Raw genomic sequence first — 12,011 nt, 5'->3', positions numbered from 1 at the left:
TCCTGGGAATATGTCTGATTCAAATCCCATTAGAAGCCCATAGATTATATTTAATCAAAGCTAAAATTAATAGTAACAAACTGAATAATAATGATATTCATTTGAAATAAATGGGCTGTTTGCCCATTATAATCCCATTTTACAGATCATGACACATGAAAATTTTGAGAGAAATAGTTTCTAGGTAATTAATTATTTTATTAATCATGCTAGTAATAATTAATAAAAGGGTCAGTGATACTCTTAATTGCCAAAGACCCCTCATGGAACTCACTCAACATTTATATGTCCTTTCATCTCATTATCCATCCTGCCCTTCAGAGAACCAAGTTTTGTTCTAATCTCCAAATGTGGAAGGGAAAAAAAATCTTACTTAGATTTTATATCAGGGAGAACTTCCTAACAATTAAGAGCTTTCTAACAACTTAATGAAGCTACCTAAACTGGAATGGGCTTCCTGGAGAGGTAGTGACAATCCATTAGGTTGTATGCTCCTTGAGGACAAGTTATCCCCAGCACTTAATACAGCTACTAGCACAGAGTAGCTACTTTATAAATGCTGAATAAATGAATAAATACAGGGGCTTCATGTTCAGGCATGAGTATAAACCCGATAATCTTTGGGTTTCCCTCCAATTGTACAGTTCCATAAAATGCCTTGTCTGAGTTCACAGAGATCACCTGTAGTTAGCTGAGGCAAGAGTTAAACCCTAGGCCTCTAACTCTAAATTTAGAGTTCTTCCTCTAATCAGCATTGAAGAGAAGCTCAAAGATCCTTCCATACAGCTCTCCCACTCTTTACAAATGAGGAAACGGACCCAGAGAGGTGGTCTTGCCTGAGATCACACGGCCAGTTTCACCACAACAACCTAATGTCTCAGCCCTGTCTGGAAGTCCAGAGCCACTGTTGCTCCAGCCTATGTGCTTCCCCTCCAGCACAGAGGGGAAACCCAAAGCTTCCTACAAATTGGGGTTCCATTTCTAGTGTGCTGCTTATCTGAGGCACCTTCTTGGAATGGGGCCTCTGTCTTTACATTTCCCAAACTTTAGCTAATTCACTTGGTGTGACCCAATAGAAAGAGAGGGGTCCTTGGTTTACATTCTAGATTTGTCACTTACTGGCCACGTGACCTTGAATAAATCCTCACCCCTCTAACCTCAGTTCCCTCATTTGTAGAAAAGTATAAGCACACACTCACTAGATAACATCAAAGTCCCCAAATCGTCTGCTCAACATTTAACAAAGAATCATAAAATTAGAGTGGAAACTCCTTGGAGAAGGTCTGGTTCAATCCCCTTGTTTTAAAGATGACACCTAGAATGAAGAAGTCATTTGCCAAAGAGCATGCAACTGTTAAGTAAAAGGACTGAAATTTGAACCTTAGATATCTGACTTCAAATCCAATGTTCTTTTTTTTGACTACTGCAATTGGGGTTAAGTGACTTGCCTAGGATCACACAGCTAGTAAGTGTTAAGTGTCCAAGGCTGGATTTGAACTCAGGTAAGGGTCAGTGCTTTAATCACTGTGCCACATAGCTGTCCCCCAATGTTCTTTTTTTTTTTTTTAATAGCTTTTTATTTACAAAACATATGCATGGGTAATTTTTCAACACTGACCCTTGCAAAACCTTCTGTTCCAACTTTTCCCCTCCTTCCTCCTCTGCCTCCCCAGCTGCAGGTAGTCCTATACATGTTAAAGTATACGTTAAATACAATATATGTATACATATTTATACAGTTATCTTGCTGCACAAGAAAGATTGGATCTAGAAAGAAGGTTAAAAAAAAAAAAACCTAAAAGGAAAACAAAAATGGAAGCAAACAATAACAAAGAGTGAAAATGCTATGTTGTGATCCACACTCACTCCCCACAGTTCTCTCTCAGGGTGTAGCTGGTTCAGTTCATTACTGCTCTATTGGAACGGATTTGGTTCATCTCATTGTTGAAAAGAACCACATCCATCAGAACTGATCATCATATAGTATTGTTGTTGAAGTGTACGATGATCTCCTGGTCCTGCTCATTTCATTCAGCATCAGTTCATGTAAGTTTCTCCAGGCCTTTCTGAAATCATCCTGTCGGTCATTTCTTACAGAACAATAATATTTCATAATATTCATATACCACAATTTATTCAGCCATTCTCCCACTGATGGGCATCCCCTCAGTTTCCAGTTTCTGGCCACTACAAAGAGGGCTGCCACAAACACTTTTGCACATGTGGGTCCCTTTCCCTTCTTTAAGATCTCTTCCTCAATGTTCGTTTAGAAGACACATTGTCTTTTGGGAAAGAGAAATAGCTCTGAGATCAGAAGACTGGGGTTCAAATTCTGCTTCTAATATGTCCTGCCTATGTTGCCTAGATACATCATTTAATATCATTTGGCCTCAGTTTCTCTATGTGTAGAAATGATGGCATTGGAGTAAATAGCTTTTAAAACATCGTCTAGTTCTATAACTATGACCTATTAGCATGAAAATAAAAATAAAAACAATACACATGTCCCTATGCTCCATTCTGTTGCTATATCCCAAACAGTAAAACTATAGGAAGGATTCCCATGTTCACTGACCATTAAATTGTGAGCTTTTGGAAAGTAGGAACCATCTTTTGTCCTTTTACCCCCAATGCTTAGTACAGTGCTTTGTTCAATCATTTTTCACTTGTGTCTGACTCTTCTTGACCTCATTTGAGATTTTCTTGGCCAAGATACTAGAGGGATCTGTCATTTCCTTCTCCAGCTCATTTGACAGATAAGGAACCTAAAGCAAACAGGGTTAAGTAATTTGCCCTAGCTAGGAAGTGGCTGAGGTCAGATTTGAACTCAAGAAGATGTCTGAGGTAGATTTGAACTAAAGAAGGTGAATCTCCAGACCCATCACTCTACTCTTTGTGCCATCTCTCTGGCCCTCTTGAGCCGCAATAGTTGCTTAACTCTTATCCCCAATGCTTTGCCCAGTGCTTGACACAAACTAAGTTGTTATTGTCCTTTGTACCCAAAGAGAACCAAAATGACATCAGTGTGTCAGGTTCAACACACAGGGTGCCCAACTGTAGCTGATTAGACCAAGACGAGCTTGGAAGTCTCCATCACAGGTTGGGCACAAATAACTCATGCGAACATTTGTCTCCTAATTTGTGCACCTCAGGTTCTTTTGAGGTACTGAACTCTTTCTTTGCTCACAGAACACAGCAGCTCCTTTGAGGCAAGCTTGCTGTGCTGCATGGTCCTGTGCCAGCTCTCCCATGTCACACAATCAATTCCTAAGTTCTTCAGAGAGACCTTGAGAACATCCTTGTATTGATTTTTATGACTTCCACACAGACCCTTGTCTTGTGTGAGTTCCTTTTAGCCAAATGTGCACTTGCCATTTAGAGAATGGGGCCAGTCCATCAGAATTGTGTTCTTTGGAGAAGAGTTTGAATTCTTGGCAGTTCAACTGGAAAAAAGGACCTTATCTTGCCAGGTGATCTTTAGATCTTCCCAAGACAGTTCAAATAGAAATGATTCCATTTCCTGTCATGGGGCCGGTATATTGTCCAGATTTCACAGACATTGAATAATCAGGTCAACATAGCATCGTTGTGAATTTTCACTTTGGCAGAATTAATACCTTTTCTCCCCCACACTTTCCTTTGAAGCCTCCCAAACACTGAGCTCGCTCTTGCAATGCATGTGACAACCTCATCATTTATGTACCCATCCCTGGAAAGTATACTGCCAAGATAAGTGAATTTACCTTCAATATTTCTCCATTTGCTGTAGCTGATGTTTCCATGGTGCCAGGCGTCGGAGAACCTGTTTTCTTAGTATCATCAAATCAAAATTAGCTCCAAGGAGCAAGAGAATCTTTCCATATTCTTTTGCCTCTCAGTCTCAAAGGCTACATTGATTGAGTGCACAATCATCTGTGAATAAAAGTCTTGCACCAACACTCACTCCACTTTGGTCTTGGCTTGTAATCTTTTCAACTTAAATAATTTGCCTTTAGTGTAATGTATGGGACAAACTGCTGAAAACATGCTAAAATGCGTGGGAGCGAGCACACAGTCTTACCTCAAGGACTGGTGACTTGCAAAATGTGAGAGCATTGTCTGTTACCCAGAACCCCTGTAAGCATGCTGTCACAAAAATAGTAGGTGCTTAATAAATGCAAATTGACTGACTCCTGAATGCTGAAAGACTTAGAAGACCTTCTATAGAAATAATTTAAAATAAAGGATGCCATACCTTAGATGCAATAATAACCTGTCCATTTGTGTCATTGTGGTTTTTTCCCAAGGAAAGGGAATGAACTTTCACTAAGCTAAGGCATCCAACATGCATTTATCAAGCACCTACTATATATCAGGCATTGGGCTAAGCATTGAGTGTACAAAGATAAGAGAGAGTTTTTGACCTTGGGAAGCTCACAATCTAGTAGGGGAGAAAACATGAAAGTACTAGATGTACTTAATACAAGCTAGACAGAGGATAAATTGGAGAGAGTCTAGAATTAAAAAAAGATTGACTTCCCAAGAAAAAATTAAGACTTCCTGCTGAAGGTGGGATTTTTGCTAGGTCTGAAGGAAGCCAGAAAATCAGGAAGTGGGGATGAGGAGATAGAGCATTCCAGGCATTGGAGATGGTCAGAGAGAATGCTCAGAGCCAAGAGCTGGAGTGTCTTGTTCACGGAACAGCCAGGTGGGCAGTGTTACTAGCTCAAAGCGCACAAGATGTACGAAGATTGGAAAGGTAGGAAGGGGCTGAATCAGGAAGGACTTTGGATGACAAAGAGAGGATTTTGTAATTGATCTTGGAGGCAATAGGGAGCCACTGAAGTTTATTGAGTAGAGGGTGCCAGTCAGGAAATTTTTAGGAAAATCATTTAAATAGGTGAATAGAGAATGAATTGGAGCAGAGCATGACTTAAAGCTTGGAGACCCAGAAGCTGCTATTGTAATAGTCCAGGTGTGAGATGATGAGGATAGGAGCAGTGTCAGAGAAGAGAAAAACCTGAATTTGAGAGATGTTGAGAAGGTAAAAAGACAGGCTTTGGCAACAGCTTGTTTATGGAGAAATGAGAGAGGATGAGGAATCCAGGGTGACTTCTAGATTGTGAGCCTGAGAGCCCAGGAGAATTGTTGCCATCTGTAGTAATGGGACATGTAAGAGAGGGTAAGGTTTAAGGAGAAAAATAATAAAATTATTATTTTATGCTGCAGACATGTTGACTTTAAGATGTCCATTGGGCATCCAGTTCATGATGTCAGAAGGCAGTGAGAGATGGGAGATTGGAGGAGATCCTCAGAGAGACTGAGGCAGGAAAGGTAGATTTGAAAATCATCAGTGTAAACTCTAATGACTGTATTACCTAATTAAATTTGTTAGAGCTTCCTTTTTTCCACAGGGGAAACCAGGCAATGGACTAACACAACAACGAGCTAATCAGGAGGACTTCTGTAGCCCAGAATTGCTTGACGTACCAGTGATCCTTTGAGAGTAAGCTTTAGCTGACCCTGGAGATGCCAGAAAATCAGGCTTGGAAACCAGACTTGACCAGCTCAGAAAGAACAGCAAATATATTGCTTTCTGATTTATCTAAAGAACAACAAACATCCTGCTTCCCAAGGTAATGTTTTTATAAATGTCTTCTCCCTAGATCCCCACTTCCTACTTGACTTCCCGATGATATTTCTCCCTTAACCCTCCCTTAGCCATGAATATCTCAAATAGTCACAAATACCCCAAATATGTATGAACAACTCAATCTTTTCCCACTCCCCTTTGAGCAACTGAAAACTATGTCTCTGCTTCAGTCTGAAAGCTTCTTTTCGGGCAATGCATCTTTTTTATAATCTTCATAAAATACGATCAGAATCTGGCTCAGTTCAGAACCCCCTTTTGGACCCAGGGTTTCTTCTGTTTTATCAGTAAACAGGGGATCTTGTTTTATTTTCAAGATAGACATAGTATGCTCAAAGGGCTATCAAACTGTACAAACCCTTTGATCCAGCAGTGTCTTTACTGGGTCTGTATTCCAAAGAAATCATAAAAGAGGGAAAAGGACCAACATTTGCAAAAATGTTTGTAGCGGCCCTTTTTATAGGGGTAAGGAACTGGAAATTGAGTGGATGCCCATCAGACGAGGAATGGATGAATAAGTTATGGATTATTATTATTCTATAAGAAATGATCAGCAGAATGATTTCAAAAAGGTCTGGAGAAACTTAACATGAACTGATGCTAAGTGAAGTGAGTAGAAACAAGAGAATAATATACATAGCAACAAGAAGTTATGTGATGATCAATTCTGATCGACTTGGCTCTTTTCAACAATGAGGTGATTCAGGCCATTTCTAAAAGATTTGTGATAGAGAGAGCTATCTGTATCCAGAGAAAGGAGTGCCAGGACTAAATAGAGATCACAACACATTATTTTCATCTTGTTGTTGTTATTGTTTGCTTGCTTATTTTTTTCCTCATTCTTTTTTCCTTTTTGATCTGATGTTTTTTGTGGAAATATATTTAGAAGAATTGTACATTTAACCTAAAAAAAGATAGACATAGTAATTAAATTCATAGGAGTTTATGAGATCCCCAAGTGAAATATTATAAGAGGAAGAAGAGAAAAGAACCCAAGATAGATATTTTTGGGATAATACACACTCGAGTCTATCTCTTCTTATCATTGCCATAGAATTGTAAGGTTTAAGACTCATATGAAGTGTTGAAATAGAGCAAAATTTTCTCTTTCCCTTTAGTACTCTTTGTCTCTCTGGCCTGACTCTTTCTTTTTTCTTTTCTTTTCTTTCTTTCACACACACATACACACACACACACACACACACACACACACACCCAAACACAGCAGAAAAAGAGTCTGAACCTTGGCCTTGCTGAACTGTGACATATCCGGCACCCAGCAACTCATCAAGTCACAGAAAACAACCCAGGACAGATTGTTCTTCTATTCTTCTGTCTCTGTGGTTGCAGAATCCCCTGCCTGGTTCATGATGCAACCACAGGTTATAGACCCAACACTAAGCATCCTGGCAATGACTGTGAGCCAGGAGAGCATTTGGATCTCAGCCCTAGCCAGGCTTTCTGAACATACTCAGGCCACCTGGTCAGGGCCAGCCTACCTTTGTCCAGCTGACAAATGGAAGCCTAATTAACTGACTCGGGAGAATCTGGAATCTAGAGGTTCCCTAGTCTTATTTTACAGATAGAAAAGCTGAGGCCCAAGGAAGTTAAATGATTTACCTAATATTACATAGGATAGAGACAGAATCTGAATCCAGGACTTCTGATTCTAAATAATATGAGCAACAACAATCACTTGTGTATAGAGGATGGTCTGCAAAAAAGTTTACATATATTATCTCAGTCTTCATAACAACTGTATGTGACATAGGTGCTTTTATTACCCTATGCCATGTTACAGATATGGAAACTGAAATAGAGACATCTAATGACTTATCTAGGATCACACAGCTATCAAATAACTGTTCAAGATGAAATACAAACTCAGATATTCTTGAGTCAAAGTCTGGCTCCTATCCATTAGGGTATGTTTTTCCCCTAAAGCAGAAGGATTTAAGCAATTTGTCTATGCTCACAAAGTAAGTCCCAGGGGCTATTCTAGTCCAGATTTCTACCTAAGTCCAAGGCTGGAATTTTTCCATCATATCTCTCAGAGCTTGGCATTAGAGGTGAGGGTAGAGGTAGGGGTAGTATATAGAAAGGAGACAGTCTGGGAACATTTTCATGATGCTGAAAAAAACCAAAGTTTGTTGGCTAACTCTTCCAGTGACCTGATCTGCTGCTAGCCTGAGGATCAGGATTGGTATTTGGGGGGGTTAGATGAGATCTGCCTCCCTCCCTTCCTTTCCTCCTCCCTTCTTTCTCTCTTTCCTTTCCTCCTCCCTTCTTTCTCTTCTTCCTTCCCTCCTCCTTTCCTCCCTTCCTTCTCTTCTACCTTTTTCCCTACCTCCCCTTCCTTTCTTCCCTCCCTCCTTGCTTCCCTCCTTCCTTCTTTCCTTCCCTCCTTCCTTCCTTCCTTCCCTCCTTCCTTCCTTTCTTCTTTCCTCCCTTCCTTCCTTCCTTCCTTCCTTCCTTCCTTCCTTCCTTCCTTCCTTCCTTCCTTCCTTCCCCACATTTCCTTCCTCATTTCTTACTATGATATTAAAGCTGAATTTGCCATAGGAGCACAAGGTAGGGCTAAAGCACCCAGGTCATATATTCTGAACAGTCCCAGGAATTCTACATAGGACGAACTCCAAATTCTCTTTTGCCTCAGGGTCATTGAGGAAATGTGAGACTGACTTTAGTGTGTTCTGGGGTTGACTGGGTTTTATAAAGTACCTAACAGACTCCAAAACATGAGTCTAGGGATGTTATCACTCCTAGGATGAGTTTGATTTCCTGAGTTATAGAGAAGGGAACTAAGGCTCCAAAGGAGAAAGTGAGGAGAGAAGGAGGGAAGTTGTGTTCAGAAAACCTTTAGTAGTTCTTGGGTAAGGCAGAAAGCCTTAGCCAAGTATCCTGAGTGAATTGAATGACATCCCTGGAATGGAGCCCTGGGTGTTGACTGGGGTCCAGGACACACCCAGGGCTGGGCTGAGTAAAGAACACTCCCAGTGCCAGGCCTGACTGGCTCCCACCTGGAGCCTAGAAGTAAATTTGATCTTGGCATTCCCCTACCCAAGCCCTAAAATCCATTAGTGGCCCTTTGCCCACTGTTGACAAAGGAAAAATTCCTAAAGCCACTTTTCCCATGTGGCTTCCAACGTTTGGGCACTCTGGGGCTCAGCCAAACCGGAGGCCACTAAAGATCCCTCACTTCCTCCCACCTGGGCCCTTACTCACAGCGGAAGGCTAACTAGGAATTCTTGGTGGGGAGGCAGAAAATTGGGAGGAGGAGACTGGGAGATAGACAGCCCCCACCACAGGTGTAATGACGCCAAGAGAAGAGGCTGCCCATTCCCTAGAAAGTCTAACCACTACCTGGATTTGGGAAGAGAATGAGAGTTGAGGGACAAATGATGGGACTCTGAAGCAATCAGTCAATCAATCAGTCAACAAGGTTTTTGTTTTGTTTTGTTTTTTGCTGAGGCAAATGGAATTAAGTGAGTTTCCCAGAGTCACTTAGCTAGGAAGTGTTAAGTGTTATAGCTGAGACAGAAATATTTAGAGAGTTATCTAGGATCACTCAGCTACCAAGTCAGTGTTCAAGGTGAAATACAAACTCAGATATTCTTGATTCAAAGTCTGGCTCCTATCCATTAGGGTATGTTTTTCCCCTAAAGCAGAAAGGTTGAAGTGATTTGTCTATGCTCACAAAGTAAATCCCAGGAACTATTCTAGTCCAGATTTCTACCCAAGTCCAAGGCCAATTTTTTCCATCATGTCACCAGGGGTGGGAGTGATTTGGACTCAGGTCCTCCTGACTTCAGGACTGGTGCTCTATCCACTCCACCAACTGGCTGCCCCCTCAACAAGTATTTATTAGTCACTTACTGAATCCCAGGATCTTTGCTAAGTGCTGGGCTTACAAAGACAGAAGTGAAATAATCCTTATCCTCAAAGAGCTTATGGTCTCTCGGGGTTGACGTGAACATACAGAAAAACGAATGAATGAATGAATCTGTTTTGTTTATATATTCTATGCATATATTTGTTTATTCACATTGTTTATATATATAAATGTATACATATATATGTGGTATCTATGTGAACTTATATGTATGTAATATATATGAATCATATTCATCTATATGTGTATATGTGTATTGTGTGCATATTATATGTGAGTGTATAAATAATGAGCACACACATAGACAATAACACAAGGCCATTTGGGGAAAGCATTAGTAGTTAGATCAAGAAAGACCTCATGTAGACCTTATTACTCATGTAGAATATGACACTTGGCCTGAATCTTTCAGGAAAGAGTGGTGTGACCTGACAGAAGGGAGGATCTGGGAAAGGAATAATCACAGAGAAGAAATGTATCTTCCTCCCTTGGTTGTCGGCATCCTGAAAGTAAGCCCTGTTTGCTCCTCAGTAGTTGCAGTTCTGATTCCTGGAATTACCATTACCCCTTCTTCCCTCTCCACCCATATTGAATTCCTATTCATTATTTGTTTTGATTTTTTTCTTTTTTGGAATCAAACAGGGTTAAGTGACTTACCCAGGTTCACACAGCTAGTAAGGTTCTGCCGCTAGATTTGAACTCAGATCCTCTTGACTTCAGAACTGATGCTCTATCTCCTGTGCCACCTAACTGTCCCTTGTTAATTTTTTAAAAGCACAATTCACATGCCATTTTTGCCCACCCTGCTTCCCAGCCTCCCTAGATGATAATGGTTCCCCAGTTGTTTATACCTCTTAGACATATTTAGCATGTATTATTATTATTATTATGCTTTAGTTGTTTTCGTGTTTCATCTCCCTCTCCTAGACTTTAGGCTCCATGAAGACAGGAATTACATCTGATGTGCACTTTCTGATTCTCCTGCACCAAGGCCTGAGTTCTGGAAGCCTTGAGATGGGCAGGTATTTCTTTATCTTACAGGTGTTAAATAAACAAACATATATATGTATGCAAATGCATATATACATATATTATATATATGCACACACTCATATACACGAGGCCATATGGGATCTAGAGCTCTGATGTTGGAGTTAAAAAGGCCTGAGTTCAAATTCCACCTCTGATGCCTAAGAACCGGATGACCACCAGCAAATCATTAAACCTCTCTCTATCTCCGTTTGCTAATTGTCCAATAAGGAAAATGATAAAGTAGTTTCTACCTCATGGGGGTGTCGTGAATCAGTTAATTAGTCAATCAATCAACAGGCATTTATCAAGGGCTTCCTACTGTGTGCCAGACACTGTACTAAGAGGTGGAGATACAGAGAAAAGCAAAAACAGACCCTGCTCTTAAGAAGCTTATATTCTAATATGTATTTCTGTTCTAATTAGGCCCCTCTCAGATCTGCTCTGAGTAAATGAAAGATAATGTCACAAGGGAAGGTGGAAGGAGCAAGAAAGTTTCTGCCGAAAGAATGAGGTTCAAATGAAAGTAGTTTTTGTATTTCACAAAGTTGAAGGGCTACTCAGATGCCACTTATTTTCATTCATAACATGAATCGACACGTCATGATGTTTTGATCCCCATGCTCCTCTTCCCATGTCCTTGTTGGCCCAAGATTTCCTAAAATAATCTGAATCGGGGGAACTCTCCCCCAAGTGCCCTGAGTTGGAGCCAAAACTAGGTCCCTAGTGGATGCAGAGTTTGTTATCCTTCTCTTCCCCTTTAAAGGCCCCAAATTTCCAGATTTGCAAAATTCAGTTCCTGGTGAAATTCAGTTCCTCAGAAAGCTCCCAGGATTCTCTTAGGAGCCAGGTTTCTCAAAAATGCCCGGTGTCAAAGAGGCCCAAGATAAAAGGAAGTGATGGGTCTGTGGGAAGTCCCCTATTCATGAGGATGCTTTTCTTCCCAGAGCCTGGGCCTTTGTCTTCCTGCTCACAAGCTGAGAAAAGCAGCTCCCATTACAGGACTCAGGGGACATGGGAATAATGAGAGGGATAACGCCAAAGAATCTGTCTCATCTTAGAACAAGAGCTGGACTTTATTTATAATTATATATGTCTTTACCAGGAAGTATTAAATGCGACATAAGCTCTTTGGGCAAGCAGTACAGATGATCCGAGTGTCCTGACTCCCCCTATCTGCCCCATGTACACAGCTGTTTATTATGATAATATAGTATTCAGTATGTATACCTTCAGATTACATCATTCCATCATAGAGTATTCATTGCTGACAGGGATCACCTAAACGGCAGGATTTCAAGCACTCTCCAAACCTGGACTTCTCTAAGTGTCTGAAACATATGGTATCAAAATCATCTCACTGTTTCTAGCATTTCTCTGGGAAAGAAAGAAAAATGGAGCAACTAGGGAGCGCCATAGTGGATAAAGCACCAGGTCCAGAGTCACTTAACCCCTGTCTAC

The sequence above is a fragment of the Sarcophilus harrisii genome, chromosome 2 (genome assembly GCF_902635505.1).
Source record: "Sarcophilus harrisii chromosome 2, mSarHar1.11, whole genome shotgun sequence".
NCBI classification, from domain to species: Eukaryota; Metazoa; Chordata; class Mammalia; order Dasyuromorphia; family Dasyuridae; genus Sarcophilus; species Sarcophilus harrisii.
This window is presented reverse-complemented; position numbering follows the sequence as displayed.